The sequence below is a fragment of the Lineus longissimus genome, chromosome 6, assembly GCF_910592395.1.
Source record: "Lineus longissimus chromosome 6, tnLinLong1.2, whole genome shotgun sequence".
In the NCBI taxonomy this organism is placed as follows: domain Eukaryota; kingdom Metazoa; phylum Nemertea; class Pilidiophora; order Heteronemertea; family Lineidae; genus Lineus; species Lineus longissimus.
The window spans coordinates 1681353-1707526 of NC_088313.1; the positions used below are offsets into that span (position 1 = coordinate 1681353).

A 26174-nucleotide genomic window follows, 5' to 3' on the forward strand; every position below is an offset into this window, starting at 1 on the left:
TTATCACCTCTTCATTATTCAATAGTTGACTGGAATTCCTATTCGACCCGGCTGGGTGGGATAAGACAGTTAAATTAAATTTTATCCACGAGGGATTTGTGTTAAAGTCAGTAAAGACATTTGGCGTGATCAGAATTAATTTTGCCCGTTTGGGTGATGTGATTAATGGGCGTGAGGGCAGGGTAATCGATGCATGGGCGGTCAAAGGCCGGCAAGAATGTGATCTGAACCATTTCCTTCAGCTCTTGCCTGAATGATTTTGCCCAGCATATTTTTGAGAACACAAACGTCTTTACTGTGCCAGGTTATTGCAAAAAAGGTACATTTGACACACAGAAGCCCACAAGTTGCCTGTCGACGCTAGCGCGATCACAATCTTGACAAAGACACCGCTATTCATGTACTCTTCTGGCGTAAGGTCTCATCAGCGCAAATTGTTCTTTTATCTTTCGATGTCCGTTGAATTGGCTGCCACATTTATCTTCCCTGCAGTAGCCATATCCTTTCCCCATCCTTCAGATGTCAAAGTTGGCTTTGGCGAACCCAATTGTGAAAAGAGCCAAGTGTCTCTTAATGGGTAACTTCTTTTCTCTCCTTTATTTTGATGACTGATTATAGTTGATGCGAGGAGTTATTAACGGGTGAAGGGCAAAAAATGTTCTAAGCCACCATTTGCGAGCTTTTCAATTTAATCACTAATTGTTTTCCTTAAAGAGATCCACTCGTGGCACAACATCTTTAGACAAGCTGAACGTTGTAAAAATAAATAAATTGGTGATTACCTCTTATGCAGTTCAGAGACTGGAGTCAGTAGTTATGCAACGTTTTGCAATGTTACCCAGATGCCGAGCTCACATAATTAACTACCTGAGGGAAACTCGAAACTGCTAAGATTTATCAATGGAAGCTTATTCCCTCCTTAATTTTTAACCGGGCCGTTCGAAACTCCCCATTTTTATCAGCGTTTCGTGATAGGTTTCCTATTAAACGATAAAATTTACATTAAGTTATGACAAGCTAAATCAGGTTTAGTTTATGTCAATCTTAAGTAGACAATGAAAAATAGATGCTACTGGTTGGTCGCTACAAAACTTTTTAATAGCATTCGGCGAAGATGACGTCACTGCAGCTGAATTACAGGCAATGTCGGACAAACATGCGGTTTCGTAATGGATTCATGCTTTCTAACTAGGGCAGTTAGATTCAATCTGGCACATGTCCGAGTGTTGGAAATACTACATAATTGTTCTGAATATTTCTCTCTCTGACTCTATGGTATCATTCATGCTAAAAACAATGCAGGGTCAAAGATAATTGACTTTGAAATAAGCTCAAATGCGTAGAAATAAGTGTCGATGTCCGACTGTCACGTGACTAAAACGTCATCAATATCTTATTCAAATGACCTTGTGAGCTATAAATAGTAACGTCGCGGAATGCTATTATACACAAGCTGTTCCAAAAATGGGAAATTTGGCATGCTATTTTGTATCTGCAGTGTTTGTCGTCAAAGAAAAAGCATCCGTACACATAATCTCAAAGCAGTGCCACTGATCCCGTTGTAAAAACCAGTAGCATTGGCGCCAGCTTTTCGAAAGTCATTGTCTCTTTGTGTTTGATGTTCTATCTCACCATTGACGAACTCCATTATCTGCACTTAAAGGACCATTGGCATTATCAAGGGCAATATTACCCAGCTGTCGGCTGCCCAGTCACCTCCTATATTCTACATAAGTAGTTTCCATCGACAAATTGCACAAAAAAGGAAAAATTCAAAATCTGGCTGAATTATTACGCTTTTCCGATTTTGACTTCGACTTGGCCCGAGTTAACTCTCCATGCGTCGATCCTTTCCATGTGGAACCGGCGATGCACTAGTAAGGCGCTTCCTGGAGCCATGGATCTATACCCTGTAACGACTTGGTGTAAGATATAGATGTTTCTGACGTCACCCTGATGGCGCTTGATTGCCCCGCTACTGCGACAATAATGGAAATGACGTAGCGGGGATCTCGGCGTGCACTCACGTGGCGGGAAATGTCTTTCGCGCCAGGACTCTTGCGTAGAAAAATAGTTTACTGATGAACACGAGGAAGAACAAACATAGGCCTACTGCAATAAAAAGTCTTCCATTCCCTTAACAGCGGCAATTTATAGTCCTTTTGTTTTTGCGTGGCATGTATTTTTTTACCCTAACCATAAACGAGAAATCCATTTTTAATGCTTCAATATTATGGTAAGATATGACTTAACGAAAGAAAACACAATATACGCTCCAATGCTGCCTCGCTATAGTGCCGGTCGGTACCTCGATTGTTTTCCCCGATGCATTTACCGCGGCACATTTTAATTTCCCCGATAAAACCTGCCTCCGGTAATTTTTTCGATGTCTCAGACACCCAGCGTTCCGTCTCTCAACAACGAGATATCGGGTTCGTAGAAGAATGCTGATTTTAAATCTGACTCTTCACAGAAAAAGAATTTGTTTTCATCAATAGAAGCCGCTTAGGGGGTGAATATGTCAAGGGAAATTTAAACGGTCGGGTTCTTTTGGAGTTACGGTATAACAATGGCTTGCGCGAATTTGGATACTGGCAATGAATGCCAATATCATGATATTGCTACTGTAGGGCGATTAGTCAGTTTTATGCACAGCCATTTTACCGCAGAATTTCTGAAAATGTTGCGTGAGGGCTTTCTAGGGCTTAGTTATAATGGCGCGTGTCCACATGTACGTACTTTGTCAAAATACCCATATAAGAGTTCATGTAAAAGAATAACTAGGAATAAGACGTATTAAGTTGGCGTATAGCACATATAAGTATTAAGAACTCACCTATCACAGGTCAATTGCTATGGACAAGAGATGAGACTCTGATGAGATGAACGATGTGAACCCGATTGCCCCTGTGAGATGTCGACTCCTTTGGATGCGATATGATCTCGTACAAATCCCACGACAGAGTAGAGGCAATCATCTCGACTCTGCCTATCAGAATACAAATGTCTTCGTATTACCTGTGAGCTCATTACAACTATCAGAGTAAGGCGTGACAGGACAAGAGATTTTCAACCGTCTCGGTCAGGGAGAGGAGTGATATAGTGGTTACCCTATCTGCATTGATCCGGGAGATGACACGGCAGCGACTAAACCGAGCTCGAGATTTTTTTGTGCATTATAAAGATAAATCTTGGCAACTCCCTATCTCTGCATGGAGCCACTATCCGAGTGAAGCTGCGTTTTTATACGCTGTTGTCGGCGATTTTTTTCAGAAATGTAAAGGAAAAGTCGACCTTGCCGGCATCTTTGCCTCTATTGTTAGCAAGTCGAGATTGTATTTCACGAGATCATGAACAGCTAAGGCCTCTGGGAAGAACAAAAGCTGTCCTACATGCGAAATCAGTGGAAAAAAAGCTAAAATGGTTATAGCCCGTTGTGGGGGATGAAGAATGGGTCTTGTCATAATCTTTAAAGCCTCGCTCATTACATCAGGGCTTGAACTATAGATCATCTTACTTACTAAATGTCATCTCAGTAATTTTCTCTCTTACCGTGTACCCTTGGGGTGCATTGATATTTACGAAAGTATTGTAACCAAAAGAAGGAAAAATCGAACTTATAATTTATACCTTGTGCAGCATTTCCAAGATGTACTTTTAGTCTTGTTAGTCTGTTTCGAAAGATAATATTGTTGCAACCTTTTCAAGACGAAGACGTTGATATATCTATTTGTTTAATAAGATGGTGCGCCTCGGTTTCTTGAGTTGTGTTATTGTCAAATGTTAAACCATCATGACAACCAAGGTTTTGCATCTCGTCGAACGAGATTCTAAAAACGAGATTCTCTGTCTCGTCAAAGAGCTAAACCTCTACTACCTAAAATATTTCAAATTTTCTTCAAACAAAAACTAATTAGGGTTTTCGAAGTAGTGGTTTTATTAAAACGTCGTATTTAGATCGAGCCTATTCAGTTGTGTACAAGTATATATTCTCTTAATCTTTTTGATGGACTCGGATTTCAATTTAGTTAGAACGTAACACTAGGATTCAATTATAAGAAGTCAGTTTCATGGTACCTTGGCGATGATTTCCTGTACAACGAAGTCCAGCTCACGTGCTTAATTACCACACCCGAACTTCTGATAACGTTCTTGTACGCCCTGAGGAATCTAATTTAAATTGAGCTCAAACAATAATGCCATCGGACACGATTTTAGTATTCTATCCCGTTTCCAATTACATACACATATTGACTACCCGAGAACAGAATTAAATTGGATACAACTTATGATTGAATGTCACTTAGTCCGAACTAACTTTGTTAGTCAAATTCTCCCAACAGGCTATAGCCTCGACTCATCATCGCCTTTGGAACCGATAAAGTCACTGTGCATCCTAAATTGAGGTGACAAATTTTGGATAACTCAAAAAAATTTTGTATTGGATTTCAAACTCAGTGTGAATAATTATGATTCAATATGATATTTAGGTGACCTATTTCGTTTTAAAATGACAATGGCGGGAAAAAACGAGATTCGAGGGGTCGTGGTTGGTGTGAGGTGACAGGGGGCATCCTGCACTAACATGCCATACCAGTCGCAACAACATTTTTAGTCCCAGCCTCACCCGAAATGGCGGACGACGTCAGAAATAGCCTAATACCAGAAGCCCAGCGTGCGCATACTACTCTATATTATGCCTATTGAAATCTGGGAATTTGCCAAAAACTCCTTTTGCTGGCGGCAAAAGTGATTAGTAAGATCCATGTTCTATAACATAGTACAAAAATTTACTTCTTTAATTTCAATATATATTCATTTATAGTGCATTGCCTCAAACCAAAACAAGCGAATTCAAGTCAGTCGAACGCAGAATTAGAAATCAATTATGCCGGTTTCTTCGAATATTACTAAGCGTATTCCCATTTGACATTTCTCATGAAACAACCTTCGGCATTTTGGAAAATCATTCAGGTACTACATTTCTGTTTATTTGAATTTTAGATTTTATTTAAACAATTAAAAGGTTTTTGAGACATAAAAAACGTCACGAGAAACGCACTTCGATATATCGAGCAAGTCACTATTACATGTAGGCCTATCTCCAATTTAGCCTTAAAGGCGACGTGTACATGGGGGGGGGGGGGGGGGGGCAGTCTGTCTCAAGATTTCGGGGTAAACGGACCGCAAGTTTCCAAACTCAAGTGGAATATTTATAAAGCAGGTTATCCAACTGCTGATGTCAAAATATAATGCTGTTCCAATTGTTATGATTCTACCGTAAATAGCATTCCGCGACGTTACTATTTATAGCTCACAAGGTCATTTGAATAAGATATTAATGACGTTTTAGTCACGTGACAGTCGGACATCGACACTTATTTCTACGCATTTGAGCTTATTTCAAAGTCAATTATCTTTGACCCTGCATTGTTTTTAGCATGAATGATACCATAGAGTCAGAGAGAGAAATATTCAGAACAATTATGTAGTATTTCCAACACTCGGACATGTGCCAGATTGAATCTAACTGCCCTAGTTAGAAAGCCTGAATCCACTACGAAACCGCATGTTTGTCCGACATTGCCTGTAATTCCGCGATGGGGAAATAGAGGGCAGCAGCTGCAGTGACGTCATCTTCGTGGAATGCTATTGTTATGATTCTACCGTAAATTGCATTCTCCTTGCGATTTCTAACAGGTGCAGAGAACTGAGTATTCTTTTCATTCCCATATTGGCGAGGGAAGTCACAGAAATCACCAAGTCACATCATTAGTTAACAACTCAAGTCGTCCAGAAGTAATGACGGCTGGAACTCGTGATCGAATCAGCGCCCAGAAACCTTGGTCATTGGGCACGATGTCGCATCATGATAAGAATGATAAGGGTCACTGGACACCGTTATTCGCATGCTGCAATTATCGCGGAAATCTTAACACGTTATGTCCGAAAATGAAGCTAATTGTTGTTGTATACAATTATACGAGGTGCCAACATCTTTAGCAGAAGAGATTATTGTTGCATGGTTAACTAACAGTTCGTTACTGATGCTCAGTCTCGACGCGTTGCGTGACGTAAGAGATCTTCACCACCTGATTGTATGCGTGTACAGCTTCATCCGAATCTTAATTTGTCCCTCTTTCCTCTTCCCCTGGACACATCCATCCCGGCAGCTCCTGAACGGATTCGGTAGATTGGATCACAAAATCTCGTCTTATCTCGCGCGAAATTGCAGGCATAACGTGACTTAGTATCAATCAGGCAAGTTATCCTTCTTGTCTGTCGATGTTTATATGGGTAATCATACTGTAACAAGATACTCTTACCTAGTGATTTACGCCGGATCAACTTTGACTTCTTTCTGATTCAGTTTGTTTGGGACGTGATATCGCGTTTTAGTAGCATTACTGAGCGGTTGTCGCTGGCAGGTTCATGGAAGGTCTTGTTCATTAGAAGATGGTGAGCATGTGATTTAAGAATCGGGGTCATGAGTTCTTCGTGATTAAAACTACATTGTCTCTACATCAGCGAAATACAAATCCTTGACAACAGGTCGTAATACGTCTCTTTTTTATAGGTTGATTTAAAAGACGTTAAAAAACCCCATACGATCGAGGTCATAAAGTCCTTCCCCTGCATGTATGACCCTGCCACTGCAGAAGATATAGCCTAGGTTTTGTCTTTGCTATTATTGCTTGTGTTTTGCTTGACATTTGTCAAAGCAACTGATCATGATTCTGAAAAGAACCCGCTTGATCGTGTCACCTCCACCGAGAGAAATACTTCATCTTCGGAAAAACTTGCTTATTTGCTTATTTCTTTAAATCTATTTTCTACTGCCTAATGATATTTTGCTCACGCAATAAATGAATTTGCTTCATCTCCTTATCAAAAAACCCGGCGATGTCAGATACACGGAGAATTTCAGATTGACGCATTTTTTACATTATACTTAATTTGTACACTGCAGTAGTGGCGGGTTGCGGCAGTTCGCTTTCGCAATGGAGAGTAGATGAGATGCTGGCCGGTTGGCTTCACTCGATGCTTCATCACGTAGGCCGTTCGGCATGCTTTGTACATTTCGTCCCCCACTTACTCTTGCAAAGTACTTGTAAACTTCCGCCGCACTCGGTCGGTTCCATCGGCGATACCACCATGTCAATACAGACCGTTAGTTCGCTTTTGAAAATGTTTTTGGCTGTACCTGCACCTCTGTGTGCCAGTACGATACGGCAATGTGTTTTGACAACAATAAGTATTTACCCAGAAACAAATTGATGAGTTTACCAGAACAGTTAATGGGTGTTGAGGATACGTTATGTTTTAGAACCAGATCCGACACCCTATCGCAGGGAGATTGCGTTAGCGAGATCAATCATTCCTCGTGCGGTCGTGGAGGTGAATGATATTATAAAGTTAATTTGAATCCGTCTTATACGCTGAACCACTTTGACAGTCGATGATGGACAGATATGACAGAGATTTACTTGCCTATGACAGGTTTAAGCGACCCGAGTAGCTAACCCGTACTTACGTATCTTATTTCTAATCGATTCCGTCACATTTTCCATTATTAATTTTTCATATTTCCATCAATTTTTCTTGCACCAAGCAATCACTCATGCTATACTGCCATCGATTCTGTACTATTGCTATTAATGACACTTTATGGCTCTCGTATGATAGGTGGACAGGATATATTAGATTCTATAATCTGTCGTTTGATCTATTAAGCAATGGCCGCCAGTTCCCGATGTCTTTTTTGAGTGAGTGATTGATGTGAGATAATCAGCCTACGAGTTTATACAAAGGGAATGAGAGAAAAAGATGATATTTTGCTGGTTTCGTTTTCATCAGGAAATGCGACCTGTTCTGAGATGCCTCCAGTAGGGAGGATTTATGAAATACTGAAAGTTGCTAGCAGTGGTGTCTGCTTAGAGAGGTTCCCCAGTATGTCTAGTTGCAGAGTATAATTATGACTTGCTGCAATATACTGTCATGATATAGGAAAGTGCATTTGCTCAGTCCAAATGCATTGAAGGTGTATTGCGCATTTGAGAGTCAGCAGTTCAATATCGAAATCGGGGTTTCGGTACGAAATTTTGAATGCGCTTTCTGGGCTTTCGTACATTCGTGTTAAAGTCCCCTCTGGTGGACTGTGAAACCACCAGAACCAGTAACATCAGTATTTCGCCCCCACATCGCTTTCTTAGCCACAGGCAAAGAATACCACCGCGGAAATTGTTAAAGCTACTCCTTTCTTCGCATTAAGTGCTACGACATCTTATGTGTCGCTGACTCCTACATTTCCTAAGACAAATACTTCATTTCCTCAGAATGCACCACCTGTATATAGGGATGATTCTTTTTGCTAAATATAGCGCACTAGCCTGATATAACTAACGTGATTTTCGCTTGGTAAGTGAATCTTCGATGAGAACTCCCCGTGAAAGCATATAGTGAGGCCGTGAGATTGGTAGCTGATGGATTCGCAAATGAAATCAGACCGATATGTGACTGGATTCTGTAGCTAAGTGTTGCGAGATTGAAAGGAATTGCCGAGAAAAAATATGATATCATTTAAAATGCTTTGGCGCTAATAAGACCTTATGATAATGCATGCGCTTAGCGTTCCCTCCAGTTATGAAGTGATTGATCTTCTGATATCGGACATAAAACGATTTCCATTCAATGATTTTTACGTGACTCCTCAATTTTTGAAACTTCTGTCCAGGGCATCTTTGTACAAGAGAAGTTGGCCACTTAGTATTTGGCTTTAAACTTACTTAGCCGCAGGAGAAAAAGAGTCCTGAGTTATTCTTTTGGTCATCATCCTTACATAAGTAGATCACCTTCTCCCAAAAGTCAGATTACGTCACCTTCGATTTTCAGACAAATCAAAGCTTTCTTTGCTGCAGCTACTGTACCTGTCTGAAAAAAGTCACAATGTTGGCTGCACACGTGTCCCCTTTCAGGTGCGAGTATTAGTACCGGTACTGTAATGGGAAAGCTTTTTGCAGCAATGCCATTCCTTCCACGCGGCCGCGCTTAATGCTGTCCCTCTAGTTTTTACTCGGTTACTACATGCGGTCATTTCGATTATCTTCTGGTCTTTGTTGGGGGAAATGCAGCATGATCCTACAAGAAGATAAGAGTCGATTGTAAAGAGGTGGTGACACTTTTTTATACCTGACTGCGATTAAGGATATGAAAGATTTTTCATATGCCGAGGATCAACGCCAGCACTCGAGCAGAAAGCTTTATCTTATTACTAACTATTGCCAGTAGAGATGTCTCTCTTTAAAAAGGTGAAGTCAAAGGAATTTCCTATATTAATTAGTGCCGTGTATTTGGCTCTGTCACACTGTCTCATTGCAGACTTTTTTTTCCAAGATGGATAACTTTTTGCAGCTGTACCGCCACAAAACTTTAATCATAGCCGTCGAGCGATTCACGTCAATATTGGCGGGAGTGTGAGGTTCCTCTTCTGCCATTTGAAGTGTAGATATGTTCCTCTAGGAATAGCCTTTTACAAAATCGGTGGTCTTATCGATAATTGCGCACACCCCATTCCAAAAGTTTGCCTTCGTTATTAAGCGCGTTTAAAGTTGACATCTTCGGTTTGGTTGGTAAAAGTTCCTCTTTTGAGGATCTCGGAGGTCGCCGCTTAAAACCTCCCTAGGCATAGATCTAGAGACTGAAAGAAGGCTAGATGTTCTTGAAGTTTAAGTTAAGGGGCTAATTCTTGCAAATCGGTTATTGAAAGACGTTTCTTTGGGTTACTGGGTGGTCCAGTTCACCTTTAAGAGCTACGTTTTATACGCGACCAGGTTTGTGATCGTGATATTTTTCTAGGGTGGGAGGGCAGCAAGAGACATTGTACGAAGATCGATGACTGTTGCAAAAAACACAATGGCTCCAGCTTGACATTATGATAGCCCCGTGTGGCCAGTCCGTTTGACACATTCGATGATACCAGACAGGTACATGACGCGTCAAGCCTTCTTCTTCACACACTTCGCCAGATGCAATGACAACAAAAAAACGCCCATCGTTGCTGACAGAAACTGTTTGAAGCAAGGATAGTAGTATTACGCTATAACGTTAAAAAATCAACGTAATGTACTCATCTTAAAACACCATGTCGGCTAAAGGTTTATCACAGTTCAAAAACTGTTTTTCATCTCCCTGAATAACCTAGTCATGCTAGTGGGCGTGTTGTATTTGCGTTGGTTGAAAAACCGTGAAGGGTTTTCGAAGAGCGCTCATATCTGTAATATTGTAGAAGACATCAACGAAGACATGTTTTTCTTAACCATGTACATGAAGAACAAAGATCGAGTTATGTTTAAGAAAGCTGCGGTTTTCTATTATTCATTGGTAATCTTACCGTTTGCGCATAAACCTGATAAACATATTTCTTTCATCAATGTATGAGAATGGCTACGTTTTTCTATTCGCCATAGACATGCTTTTGAATCAGTGATGGTCTATTCATATTGAAGAAAAAACGATTCTGCTGTTTTCTATTGGCAAATCTCGCTATTTGATATCCTCCAGCGGATTAAACCGGTTTCACCTTGCCATGAAGTCTATAAAACAATCCTCCTCTCTCGGGCGATGTAAAATCTTCCTATTCCCTCTGAAGGTTCTTGAGACACGGCCCAGTGTTCTCAAAGCAATAATCAGCCGCGCATCCTTTGAAGTTTTTCATATCACATAGAGATTTTCGCGTCTAAATATAATGAAAGCGCCGTTTTGCATTTTAAAATGCCAAACGACTTAATCAATTGTTGACGGTTCCAGCTAGCGTGTTCTTGGTACGTATCTCTGACAGATTTGTGCTCGGATTACACCGCGATAAAGCACGGATCTGAAATGACATTTGTCCTGTTCATGCGCAAAATCCGACAAAGGCAATGTTATTTTTTGGGCAGTTTACAAGTCGTGCAAATGAGCTTACTACATGACTTGTAATCCTTTAGCGGTTCCGATAAATTTTTGCCGTATCATCAGCGGACCCTATGCCTGGCCATTTTCATATCGAAGTACTGGATTTCGTATGCACCAACAGCTTCCCTATCGACATGATCAAGCGCCTGTATCGCAAGCCCGCAGCACACTAGCCGCCAACTTTGGCGACAAGAAGCGTTCAGCTGACGCCTCTCGACGCCGAAGTTGGCGGCCAGTGGATCCCGGTCAGAGCACACCTGCCCAGAATCGGCGTCCAGTAGCGTCTTTTCCGCCACTTTAGGCTGCCATTTTGAAATCATGTGACATCAAGACGCATACTGATTGGCCATAGCCTCGCCGCCGACGCCAATTCAGGCGGCAATCCGCAGCACACCTGGCTTCTTCTTGCGTTCAAACGCGGCGACACGCGTCAAAAATCAAACATGTTATATTATATATTTGGCGTTTAGTTGCGGCATGTGGCGGCAAGTCGCGTTCGCCGACGCCGTGCGTAGCAGACTAGGGATTTTTCAGGCGTTCAGGACTCTTGTGGCAAAAAACGCCTGTGAACGCCGAAGTTGGCGGCTAGTGTGCTACGGGCTTTAGAGCAGGCCTATAGATTATGTTGAGCAACACGACCTTCCACTGTTAAAAAGCAGTGTCAGATTCTACCAAAGATTCTCTCTGATGAAGTTTGCTGCATATCTTGATCAACATTGCCTTCATATCCAATGCAATTGACTAAGAGAATATCCTGACACTAGAGCCTGAACCCACAAGGGAAACCCAAGTTGTATTCATTTACTCTACTTCAAGCCAATCTTAGGCCAGTAATGGAATTCACAAGCCGTTACATTTGATAAAAAGAGTATTGAATGAAATACTAATATGAGCCTAATTCCCTAATTGGAGCCAATACCGTGGAAATGTCTAGTGGTTTGACAAATTTGCCTTGAGGGAATTCCCTTTGCACGTGAGCAACCCAAGGTCTCTCTTTGGCAATTTGTTAAATTTGTGACATCTCATGATTGAACCGCCCTGGGGTTCTAAACTGGAGTGATCGACAACTTTGACATCTAGACTAGTTCAATTTTGAATCTCTAAATTAAGAAATGTAAAACTGGTATTTGTGACTGGTGGAAACCAGTAATCGTTTGGTGAGGTAACTATGCTGGCTCCATTGTCACCATGGATAGCTATAGCACATCAAGCAATGATAATACATACGGCACAAATGCATTGTCAGTTAAATAATAGGCCGGGTCTATTTGGCAAGCCGCTCGCCGAACAGGCATCTTTTTTTGTCCTGTTTGGAGAGCCGCTTGCCAAACAGCACTAAAAAGCCACCCTGTTCGGCCAGCCGGGCTTGCCAAACAGGTAAAAAATCTACCCTGTTTGGCGAGCTGGAGACTTTACTTTAATATTAATGAGTTCGGCTCTCCATTCAGGACAAGAAAAAGTCGCTGTTTGGTAAGCCGGGCTTGCCAAGTAGTCACTTCCTAAATAATATCATCTTCTGTTGCATGGCATACTTCTAATATTCCAAATTTCCTTGTTTTTTCAGGTATGCAAAAGTTTCCGGGTTAAGCCTAATTCGGGTAAGTCAGAATATTTAACTCTGCACATGCCGACTTATAGGCGGGAATCAAACTTTGGCCGGGAATATCAGTACTATTAAAGTCTCCTCCTTTCACCGCCGATAACTCCCGCCGCCAGGTCATCTGTCGGACGCACCATCATGAACGGGTGGCCAATCAAATTGCTCGACACAAAGTAATTGAATGACGGCCTGAATTGATAGTGCCAACCTCCGGATCAGGTTACCCTTCTTCTATACAACATGCACTGTGGTCTTCAATTATGATGGCTTTCAGTGCGTGTCTCGTGCGACAACCACGAGTGAGTGTAATGTTAGTGTTGTCGCGTGGGAAAGGAAGGGAATGCAGGGAGACTACCGATAAAGTAACCGCCCTTCTGACGGCCGATCAGGGGGAGTTATCGGCGGTGAAGGTTGGATATACGCCCAACGACGGTGGATCGGCAAGCCTCTGCATTGTTATTGCCGCCTTTGTCCTGTATGGGCTTGATCAGTTGCTTTGATCCCAAAAACATATCAAGGACGTCCATTCGACATTACCATGCTCATAGATTCACACGAAGAATACCGAGCGGCAATCCGTCTGCATGCCGACTTTGTGGGTCCCTGAACCACCCCATCAGGGAGGTTAATGATTTCTGTTGACATCGTGGATGCCCCCGTGGTATCCGATTTGGCTAATAATGGAATAGATCAAGCTCATTTACCATCAGTAAATCCTGGACTCTTTCAGCGATGGGAATGGTTCTCCTGAGGGGACCCCCTCTTGAACGAGCAGTAAATGAGTCAATGCATTACTTATGAAAGAAATGTACAGCAGAAATGTACACTTGAATTAACTCTTTCAGTTATTCTGTATGAATGTCATCGATTCCTTCTTAAGTTTACCCAATATCTACCTCATTCTGGAACGATTTTCCAATTGAAATGTGCGCTTATACGTCCAAGACATTTAGAACTTACACACTGTTTTTTATTAATGCTTCTTCCACAATATTAGCTGCCGTTCAGGTTTAAGGCTGCCAACATTAAATACAATGGCAGTGACAATGAATGATTCATGAAGTCTGGCTTACTTCAGATATCAAACGCGAACACCTTGATTAATCGCACTAATTCCGTAGAGTATTTTACGAAAATCATCGAGAAGTATATTAAACCGCTTTAAGCGGGTTTCGGACAACAACAGAAAATTGATCAGCCCCAATGGTGGGAGATGATGCTTAAGTATTCAGCGCACAACGCGTGGACTAAGCCGTGGAAAAGTTGAACGATCGCTTGGGATTGGGATATTATTTTAGAAATATCCCCGCCTCCGTAATCTGTCATAAAAACTGTGCTGTGTCCGTTAGTTGAAAGCAATGTCCATTGACATTTTGTTGAGGGAAGAAATGGCATGCTGAGGTAATGTTCTTTAGTGGTGTGACCTAATCCATGATCCATCGTCATCGTATACGCATAATATTCTCTTGAAATATTGCTGACTTAAATTCTACTTTTTATAAACAACAAGCATAAAAATTTTGAGCGATCACCAATTATTTCTAAAAGGCTGCTGATATACTCGTACTTTTCAAATTGCATTCAAACCAAAAAAATCAAATCTAGCTTGAATAGCAGTGGAAGACGTAGGAGTACTATAGTACGCCTACGTCTCCCACAGGTCCATACGTCTATTAATAGGCAAAAGTTTCCATGGATGGATAGCTGATGGGCCCATGGATGGATCTATCATGATTATCGCAAACCACGTTTTACATAGGATCTCATCAACGGATAGTCCACGGCCCATGGTAGATCCACTGATGGCCCATGGACTATCCGTTCATGGGAGTTCCATCATAGGACCACTGCTGGTGGGGCCATTAAAAATGACCGTGTGCAGCAAAGTGCAAACCCATTTGAATTACAGTCTCCAGATTTATGGAACAAAAGAATAGTTCACCATTTTTGGTAAAAGTTTTTTGATGGCCTATCAAAAAAATTATAACATATTCCATCCATGGATAGCTGATGGGCCCATGTAGATACGTCCATGGGTTCCATCCATGGATCATTGATGGGGATTTTCTATCAGCTATCCATGGATGGCCCCATAGATGGAACGTTCATGATTATCTTTAATCAGCTATCCATCCATGGAAACTTTTGCCCAAGGTCTTCTTCCACCTCTTAATCACATGCAGTCAATGGTGCCATCCCTTCTGTACCATTCCTCTCATGTACAGAAGTGACGCCAGTATCTTATCATCTTAGGTCTTCTAAAAAGGTCATCCGCCAAAACAGGCTGCAGCTCGATACGAGCAGAAGCCGTTCATTAAGTCTCCGGTTGATTGACTACATCCGGTTGTGTTACAGTACATGTCCATCCACCGCCGTTGTGCGTATATCCAAAGAAGGAGACTTTAGGACTGATATTCACCGCCGATAAGTCGGCATGGTTATAGTACGTTGGTAATGTCTGGCACAATATCCTGGATATCTTTGTCGAATGGCTGGCAGTGCCCTTAAGGATTGATAGTACGGGTCAAGAGAAGGCAAAGTAGTCATTTCTGGAAGCGTGATTCATTCAAATGAGGCCAATCAGGGTTGATAGTGTATTCTAAAACACCTTTGCTGCAATGCAGTAGCGTGTATAAAGCCCGCGTCTGGTGCACCGCATCTGATCAAATCTTTGAATGAGAACGTATCCCCGCATTAGATTTTTACCGGGCCATTTAAAACTCGTCCCCCTTTTTATAAGCGTTTCACGACAGACTTCCTTTACAGGCGCTTTTACTGATTTCAGTTGGTCAGTGATCGGAAGTCAATGATGGAATATGCTCATCTTCATTCATCGTGAAGCTCCCATATGATAATAACCTACCCGGCCTGCACTTGGAATATGTACGGCGGCATACACTTCTTTCGACGGGGGAGGGATAATGAGGTATCTATATGAATGCGCCATAATTTCACTTGTGGTCCTTCACTACAATGGGTAGTCAATTCTGGTCGCTTGATTTCCCTGAGGCCCGCCTACAGGCCCGGAGGTGATAGAATCAGGCAAATCTCTGATACGCGAAGCCCGCGTTATATCTTGCCTTGATTGACTGAGATCGGCTGCATTAGTCAAAGAGATGTCCAATATCATACTGGCGAGCTCTGGTTAAATATAGGCGATATGTCCGAGGGGATAAATGGCACCATAAACATGACTGCCATAATATATCGTGGCGGAATCATGCTGAATCTACCTTGTTCACAGGAAACCATTCGAGCGTGTGATTTTAAAGGACTTTAAAGTGCATGAACATGTTTTTGTTTTCATCTTAGTCCTCTAACGTTAGAAGTCATTTAAAGAGCAAAGGTCGCCCAAGGTCTTCTTCCACTTCTTAATACGTCGGGTAAATGACATATGGTGTGATGAATGGACAATTGCTAAAACCTGAGATCTCAACTTAATTGCCATGGATCATCCTGCTTTAACTGATCAAGATTGCCAAGGTGACACTCTACGTAGACAGCTTTGTGGACTAGTTCGTATTCGCCGTTTGCGAAGCTATGTCATGGTGTTCGAGGATACTGTTTCACCTTCGTGAGAAACGACAGTTGCTGATATTGCCAGTATGGTCGCAATAAAAACTATCATAGACCCTCATACGTCGATCTTATCAATTGACTGCTTATTACATGTCCCAGCACGGCGTCATGTTCGGAGTGACTGGTACAAAACTTATGTTGCCTGGCGACGTGACGTCGCCAGACCCACCATTTTTACGGCCAATCATGGTTTTCTGCGGTGGCGAGGCGGAAATTCGCGGTTGTCATGAATATAAAGAAGATATAGCACTTTATCTTTGATGTGATATCTCATTCCTCCGCCCAGAATAATCCATATTGCCATCGACAAAGCCTATGTTTCATAGATATATATGAAACTGATACTTACAGCCTCGCAGAAAGAGGTCTAATGTTATCGCCGATGGCGTTTTTTGCTATGAATATCCGTAAATAAAACACTGTAACGTTATCCAGGCGGAAGACAATTGCCGAAGTGTATTACATTAAGCCACTTCCTCGGAACATGGTCAATAGAGGGAACAAAACTATCCGACGCAATTACAGATAAAGAAGAGTTTATAGCCTGAGGACAGACATCTTCAAACTATTCCATCGAAGTTGGCGCGCCACCCCGACCACGAGAAGAAATATGTACTCTCAGGTCGATGAAAACTAGCTCCGTATAGGTTATGGCTGATATGTCTAGACTTCGAGTTGTCACAATATTACAGTTGCGTTAATTAAGGTCTTTAATTAGGCCATATAAAAAAGGGCAATAAACCATTTTTCTCGGATGCTGATTACGAAAGTGGACGATATATCACAACAAACCGTGCCTGATTACTTATTTGTCCTTTACTTTTATATGTAGGCGTACTCCGTCTAAGGCGTTTTATAGAAGTACATCTGATTGAATCAGCCTCAACGTGTGTCTCCTTCAGATCGTGTCCCGGTCACACATGACAATACACTAATCGTTTTATGCACTCCGAGTATTGAAATCTTTGTCAAAGCACTTCAAGAAGGTAATACTATTTCGATTGACAACTCAATTAGGTTTCAAGTGATTGCTAGAGTTATTGCAGTGTCAGTCTAGCGCTCTTATCTGTTGAATGCAACCGGTGAAATTTAATAGAATTATTGCAGCTCCTTTGCAGAGGCTTTATCAGTTCGGAGTTATCGCTCATGGCAGTAGACTTTTTATCAGTCAAACCAAGATGCATCACCGTCCTGTGAACCGCCACAGAAAAGGCGTCTTCGTTTTATAAATCTACTTTGGTTGCCTTTGAAGGGTCTTTGTTATAGGGTTCACCGCAAATATAAATCTCTATCGAAAAGAGCATGTTGTTATAAGCCAATATCAGCCTCGGGTTGGAATTGTGACTATCGAAACAGCATAATTGTGAAGTGCGTTTTTTTAAACTACAAATGGTTATTTTGATTAAGTTGAAAGCAGTAGTTTTGATCAGAAGCAGAAGACTGCGCCTCTCAAACAACCAAGCTCGTTTTAGAGGCCATCCCTGGCTGCCCACTGACTGTGACTGCACAGTAGTCGGAAGAAACGCAAGCTGTGTCAGCGTCAAAGAATAACGTTATACAACTTCGGCAGCGTTGCCGGATCTAAAGCTAAGGGCTTCCAACGCTCGTCTGAAACTTCCGGACCTCTGAGAGGATATGTTTGTAGTTATGTCTGAGAAACTACGGACGTTATGATTAAAGGGTTGCCTTTCAACTATGACGCCAACGCGCGAAGAGGCTGGCTGTGATAAGATACCACTATCTATGGCAAAGGAAGGGGTCAGACAGTCATAACACCAGAATCAAGAACCCAAAGGTTTGGGCAAAGCACGACAGGAAACGAAGATTCAGTCATCTTTAAGCTTGATTTCTTCCAATTTTGTCCACAAAGTGGTTTATACCACGACTTTATCGTGAACGCAAGCCAGAAAGTGACGTCAGTCCTTTCACGACAGTTTTCATCATTTTTTTTTCCTACACGACCGCAGTCGTGGGATAAAACCCTGGCATTTTTTCCATCGATCGTGTTTTAGTCCTTGTAACAAGCAGCTTTCATCGGCTGCAGTCTTATCTTTTTTTGGCCACAGTTCCAGTCGACAAACACCCGTCATCTGTCGGCAGGCTTTCCCTTGACCCAAGCGAACCAGATTGATGTCTTATTGGCGTGTCTAGCCTGCCTCTCCATTCTCTGAGCACTGTCCTCTGCCATTTGATAACTAATGACATATCATCGGTTTTCCCTGACGGAAATGATGACCAGACAAGTCATTATTCAGACGATCCTAAATACGCTTTTTTCTTTCGGGATATTTATGTCGGTACAATGTAGGTCTGAGACATTGGTCTATCTTGTTCCAGTCCTTGTCTTTTAGCAAGACGTTTGATGGCATGTTTTGAATGAGGCACTATCTTATCCATGGTTTTTCTTCACCACATCTATGTTGAGTGAAAAAGATTGCTTTTATGTATTTTCAAGCCGTATAACTTCTACCTCGTTGAACCACAAAACGATTTTCCCCAGACACTAATGTACTGATGGCCTAACCTTCTATCATCATCAATCCTTCTTAAAACCTCGATGATAAGGATGATTGATCAGCATGTAACTATACAATGCACTTTAGGGCATCCTGACTCTCAGTGTTTGCGTCACCAGTATCGGAATAGCGATATCAAAACATTGCGGGTCAAGATGGCTTTCGGGTAGCCCAAGAGACCACCGTTCATCATGATACTGCTTCAAACATTCTTTAATTGTGGCTTTGTGTCATTTTATCTCGCTGCTTTCAAGTTCATGTTTGGCTCAGATAGGGCATCGTGTGTGTGTAAATGCTTCTAGCCAACAGTCAATTGGCCGCAGGTCCAGAGACCACTCAATTTCTTGGACTCCTGGATCCGAATCGGCAAAATGATGTCAAACGATTCTGAACGGAGTTCTTCGCAGACACAAAGGAGACGAATTGCTATTGCGGTCATGTGGACGTCCTGCCCTAACTTTGTTGTTCATCATACCTTTATCCTAATATGTTTAGAGCGTCTACCTCGGTCATTACCACCTAATGTGATGAACGCCTTCTGCTTACAACAACTATTTATTCCTTGTATAGTTGATAACCAGTAATAATATAACGTCGTATAAAGCAGTCAGAGTCATTAGCTGTGATGCCTTTTGCTTATGTTAGCATGTCTAATGATGTCGGCAACATTAGCCAGTATGAATCAGTTCAACGTGGGTCTCTTTATTTCGTCATTAAGCATGAAGGAGGTTCTACAACAATCATTTCAGGCAACTGCGTGTGATATCGGAGAAGGGATCAGCCACTTTGGAATACGCACTCTTAAAATTAAATACATAAAAATAAATATTTGATAGTTATTTGTTTACTACTCTGGTAGTTGCTATTGCATCGAGGTCAGTTCTGTCGAAATGACTTCATTGTTAGAGCAATTATTTTCCAATTCGACGTGTCTCGGAACTCGGCTCTTTATTCATTTCCATCGCTATCTTAGGAGGTATTCTCCTGGCCATCAACCCATTATTACGCTTGCGTCCCTGGATATGCTTGATGGCATACAGTGACCACGACCAGGTTACCATAAATTGCCAATACTAATAGCAATTTACTTTCGCCCGTATCTAGACCGCCATCCGTAGTCCGACAGTCGCTAGGAGCTAGCGTGAATTGACAACCAGATATATTGAGTTAGGTCCAGCCTCAATGAAAACAGTTATTGAATACGTCTTGCCTCCGGTTCCTGAGCCAAATCGAGGGGAACCTGTCTAAGACGTGAATGTGTGCCGATTAGCGATCCAAATTGGCGGCCTTGGTTGATGAGCCCGAAGAATGAGGTGATTCCGCGGAGATGATTGGAAACTCATGCTCGCTATCTTTATCGGGCCTTTAGCATGTTTAACACATTGGTTGCTGTTGTTGTCTCCATCGCGAAGTGTCGGCTTGTTTGTTTTGGGGGAATGAAAGACTGTATCAGATTGCAATATTTACCATTTCTTTCTTATGTGAAATAAGTGGAGATATCTTTCTTACTCGAATAGCAATATCGTTATAACCTGAAATAATGACGATTTCTTTCCCACTTTACAATAATGACCATCTCTTTTTTACATTTTTTTGAAATTATAATAGCATCTGATCTCTTTCTCTATTAAAATAATGACCATCGTTTTCTTCAATGTTGTGGCATCTCTTTCAAACTTGAAATTGACCAAATCTTTCTAAAACGGGATGTGCAAATTTACACGTAGCATCTTTAACATTAGTGAGTCTTGGATACCAGGACGGAGGGGCACCCCAGCATTTTGTTCTGGTCTGAAGCCCTAGCTTCAAAAGTTTCTCGAACCACTTTCTGAAACGGTAACACTAACAAGGTAGTGAGGTCTCAGTTTTGTCAAAATTTACCCATATTATCGTATATTAGCTTACCTTAGCTGCTACCTAAGTTCAGGCAATCGAGTGCAATGCTGCTGACGCCACACCTTGGTGTGGGGAGCTTAGCTTCAAAACATCGTTGCCCACCTGATCCCATCATTGCCCGTATCAATCTTCAGTGTTTCATGACAAGGTTTCCCGAGAATGCTGGCTAATTTCGTCTACATGTAGCTTCCGGAGGGGAGGGTTGGCGCACTAAACAGTTCTGGTTCAGGTGTTGTCACCAGAGTACGGCGGACTCTGAGCAATTAAGTTCCAGTTCGTCGGAAAAATGTTTACCGTCGCAATTAGCCTTCGGTGTTTAGGTTTCAACCTTCGAGTTATATATAGTGTGTTGTTGGCTTCTGGTGTCCTTTTGCAGCCATATCCCTTCAAGTCACCTGACTAAGATAAAGTCGTTATGCTTTATTATACGGTCATATTCGGACTTGCCAAAGAAAAAAATGGTTCCAAATTAGATGTAAAGAAGAAAGGGCAGAAGACCGAACGTATTCATGGCAACACGGTCAAAAGAGTAGCAGGGCACATTCATGTCGGTAAAAGAGTGTGATGAAATATGCTCCATAATCAGGAGATGGTTTGGGATCCAAGAGTTTTTTTTGGTCTTTGGGAAATGGAACCGGGAAATGATCAACAAGGCTAATACATTAGCTCACAGATCTTTTAAAACGCTATAGAAATATGAGCGGGGAAAAGACTAGCTTTTTCACCGAAGCATTTGTGTCATCTTACCACGGCGCCTTCCGTCGCTTCCTCTCAGTCGGCAGCTTCCTCTCCGAAGAAAAGTTACTTCGCCAAATGGAATTGATTGGGGTACGATATTTACTCACCACGTGGTTTTCAGACTTGAGAGTCAAATGGATACTCTAGTGAGAGCTAGAGTAAGATTGCTCAATGTTCTTCACCTCTTCTTTCAAATGAAGACGCGACGTGGTCTAAAAAGGATGTTTGACGACGAAATCGTTCGGTTTCCACTGGCACTGAATGCGATTGTTACGTGTTACGACTGGTGGACGAAATATGTCGTATTCGTTTCGAGCTTCCTAGAATCACGGTTAAGTCGATCATTATCTTGAGTTGGGGATTCATCCTTTTTGGTTAAAGAGCCGGGCAAATACTTAGGATGTCATGGATTCGACTCTTATCTCGGTAGGCTCCGTGCGCTGTTTCGGCTCAGTCTCCTTGAGTGAGACACATAGACCACATTGCTTCGTCCATATGTCACGGCCCATATTTTGACCGTCGCCCAGTAACATCAGACCAACAATGTTCTGATGATTCCGATGAAGCAATCTTAACCCCCTGGAAAAGTGCCCTTCCTACTTTATGGCGACGCGTTAAAGAATGGTTCTGTGGAGCCCAATGACCTTTGATATCGGAGAAATTAAAAGCACATTATGGAATCATTTGTCTCCGACCAACTGCAGTGGGAGGTATTTTGCTGTTGTCATCAGAGCCGCGAACGCATAAGAAAAAAATGAAGGTTATCTTGGTAAGAAACTTAATGCGAAATTCCCAATATCGCGCGGATGCTAAAAAACTGAAGGCCATATCTAATAAATCCTATCATTGCATCTGCTGCAAATTCCAGATCATGCTCCGTCAATCAGTATTCATAATGAGGTTATTGTTGAATTCGGTCATGCATGTATGAACCAGTTCAGGGCCTTACCATTCAAATCGACCGGGTATTGATCAAGAGTGATCGATAATCAGAAATCAAATTAGAAATTTTTGATATTCGTTTCTGAGATTCGCGATCTAATTGACGAGGCCATGCGATGTAGTTCCGCAGGGCTTGATGGGTAGGATTCGTGCACTGAAAGCGATTTGATGCGATTTTGCCGGAATTTTAAAACGGATACGCTCTGTGCATTGTTTGGATGCAGTGCAGCGCCGTTTCATAACATTACAACTGGGTCAGTCCATGGCGCCGCCTTACCTTTTGCAGCTCACCCGCTTCGCCTCTCTTTCACCTGACGCATCTGGCTCAAGCTCCAGCAGACGATACTAACTAGGTACATTGTAGCTCAGTTGATGGGCGTTAATTAAACAGGTCGAGGGGATCGGAACTGATGAACGGTTTCGTCAAGTGTGTAGTCAATTATTGACAGACAGCTCATTAGACGATGGCGGTGATAATGAAGGTAAGTTGAAGAATAGCAAACATGTCGTATTTGCATCAGTCATGGCAGTAATCATGCTAATATCAGTGCCAAATTCTGGCTAAGACTATTGAGCGCTTGAGCGTTTTGTCTAAACTATCTGTGCCATGTAGTTTTCTTTAAAACATGTTCCCCGTTCAAAGCACTACGTAAGAATTTGTGATGCCATTATACCAGTAGATATAGAAAAGTGACTTTTTTGAAGTAAAGAATGTGTACGCCATGACGATACTCCTGACTGGCAGATACCGTCATATCGTCATAGCCATCTGAAAACCCATCAAGGAGTGTTGCTACATTTAAGTGTCGTCTTAACTATTAATGACTCCACCATCCCTGGAGGACATTTGTTATACCGCACCTCGAAAAGAGGATATTTGTCTTTTCGCTTTTGCTGCGGCAGTTAACAATATTTGTCGTGAGGGAAATCACTTTCCAGAGAAATCCCTTTCTCCAAAGGTGTGTTTGGCGATCGAGAAAAGGAAATGGAGCCTGGTCGCTCCTGTTAGCACCATTTGGGGCAGCCGAGACTTCCTGTCGGCGCGTTATGGACATCTGACGCAGGTGGCCAATCTGTGCTGTCTCGATGAGGCGTAGATTGTGGTCTTATTAGTTATAGATAGAGGCAAAACGCTTAATTATGAACCACTGTTTACCGTTAGTCGTTGATGGCAGTCTATTAGTTTTAACTGAGTGATTTTATTGTATTTTCAGGGAAGCAAATGAGTTCTAAAACCTTACAAGCCTTATCCAGATGTTTATGAATACACCCTGTTTCAGTAATTAAAAAGCTTTTCTAGATTGCCTCAAAACTTATGTTTTAGTGCTCCGTGCTTCAATTTGACTGCTGGACAGCGACTTGCAATCGATTTCCGGTATCATGCATTACACTCTACTGATCTCACGGTAAATGTGGATCGATTTCGGATCTATTTGCCCGATGCGATGAACTATAACCATCCATTTGAAATAGCATCATTTTGAAAACTGTATCCGGAGCGATACCGTGGTGCTTCTATACTGATAGTATCCGGCCGTTAGCCATCGGGATGCCCTCCTTTTCTATCAGTGGAGATTGTTCGAGTCCAGCGCTCTTGGTTTTTCTTCCGCTGCGTTAAAAGCATGAAAATGTCGCCTCTTGATTAATATCCATTTCATTTATTACTTTTCCGCAACGTTTTGAGCTCTGAAGTTCGAAATACTGATCGGTTTTTGTTCAATTGGTTCTATTGATCACAGTATCGGAACCAAACAAGATTTCTTTTCTTTGGTTTGTGGGTAAAAATATTGTACATAGTTTGTCGACGATATCTAACCGGTTGAGGGGTGGGCCCATCCTACGTGCATAAGGACTGTGTATAACAGACGCACCTAAACCAGCTAAATAGCGTCGACACTTTAAAGGGTGGCTTACTTTTGTCTTCAACAGCACTCATTTATAAAAACTTAATGATTTCGTGCAGTTACGTGTCGGGAAAGCAGCAGGGGTGACTGCTTCAGTACCTTTCTGATTAATGAAAGTCCTTGATGGCTCTCAATTACATTCACCACTTTGAAAAAAAGTTAGAATATTGAATATCAAAACAATGAAACATGAATAATGACCTATCAAAGCAATTCCCATTACCATATCGTTATTTCGTACTCTGGATAGTATTAGATTGATGGCTCTTACAAAATTCCTGATATGTTCATTTTTCATTCATTCAGGTGTGAAATTAAATTAGTGCGGATATTGAAAATTCGTCGACTGAATAAGACTCTCAAAGACTGCATGCAAGCAGTTGTGTGAGTTCGATATGAGACTATTCATATTGTCTCCCGCCGTGGTATATATATTATTTAAAAGGATATCGTGACTAAAGATTTATCGTCGTTTGCGGTGACCACTGTTGGATGACTATACCTCAAAAGGTCTTTGTTGAAATCACGAATACATAAGTTACTTCCCCACTTAGCCTCATCCTTTACTTTAGTCGATGTATGCTTTCAAAGTGGTCTTCTCCCGACAGGTTCTGTATTTATAATTATAATTACAATTTATTTTAAAAACCTCCAAATAAGGAGCAGACAACACAAATATGCAATAAAAATCATGCACAGAAAACTACGGCAGCAGATTAGTGCCATAAAAAATAAAATATTATCTCGTTATTACGAGATCTTTTCTCGTTATTACGAGAACTTTTCTCGTTATTATGAGATCTTTTCTCGTTATTACGCGATGTTATCTCGTTATTACGAGATCTTTTCTCGTTATTACGCGATCTTTTCTCGTTATTACGAGATGTTATCTCGTTGTTACGAGATCTTTTCTCGTTATTAAAAGATCAAAAGGGTGAAAGTAAAAGCTTCAATAGTTTATGGTTTTTCCGGTTTAGATTGGCACAAAAGGTTTTTTTACCGTATTTGTCCTCATAAGACCAATTCGGGATGAATGGAAATCATAGCATCACGGAATCTCTCGGTTCCGTCTCTTAGAATATTGTGGAACGAACAGAAAATGAAGTAAACGGTACATTTTTTCGGCGGACAAAAATTTAGTATTTTCATGAAAAGGACGACACATTAAGCGAAAATGTCAATCGTAATTTGTACGTAATACAGGATAATGCAGAATTCCGACGATGGTATTTTTGACATAACTGTCGATTCAACGATAACAACTAATCTCTATTGCTAAATGCAGATTTAAAAGATGTACACAAAGGATTATATTCCTCTTGAAAGTTATGATCCAATCTGAAAATATGATCATCATACTATTGACAAGCGAGTTACTTTGATCTTTGTTTTTTTTCATGAAGTTAATTTTGTTTATTTTTGAAATCCTTTGTTTTCAGAATGCTCTTCAAAAGCATTGATCGTTGAATGTATATGTTTTCGTTTCAGAAGGAACTATCGGCTGGAGTTAGGTGGCCAAATTGGTCATCTTCAGGTGATTTCTATACACGGTCGGGAAGTGGGTCGTGTTTTGTTCACGGTAGCATCAAATATATTTCTCGTTGAAGCGTCAAAGGTTAAACAACTTTTGGTGATTAAATGTAAACACAACAAAGCCGTTGAATATCTGATAGACCAACCAAAACAAATCTAACATCAACACACAAAACACCGTTTGGATATTTTTTCCTCTTTCCATTAATCACTTTGTTAGTAATTCTCCATTCATAGCGGCAATTCCTTTCCACGGTCTTGTGGTTGCGCAAAGAAATTAACAGGCGTGGAGCGCCTTTGAACGCTTGTGTGGGGGTTTTGAGTAATGGCGTCTATCGTTTGCCTCATTACCACCATCGGGAAAAAGCTGCCAACTGGTTGACATGTTCACTGGGTCTAACAGGCAGAAAACTGCTAATTGCCGCTAATGTGACGCTGACATGGCGTTAATCGAAATGCCAGCATTCTGGGCACGGTACATTTTTAGCTGTTATTGTCTATTGCACTTAATAC

At 41.5% G+C, this 26174-nt stretch overlaps 1 protein-coding gene across 4 annotated transcripts in view; it reads left to right on the forward strand.

Moving 5' to 3' along the window:
• Nucleotides 1–26174, forward strand: part of LOC135489058 (probable G-protein coupled receptor No18) — a 167538-nt gene that overhangs the window by 48708 nt on the left and 92656 nt on the right. For all 4 annotated transcript variants that reach the window (XM_064774160.1, XM_064774159.1, XM_064774161.1 and 1 more), the window contains one exon: nucleotides 12518–12551. The gene's annotated coding sequence lies outside the window, so the exon portion shown is untranslated. The remainder of the gene's footprint in view (nucleotides 1–12517; nucleotides 12552–26174) is intronic.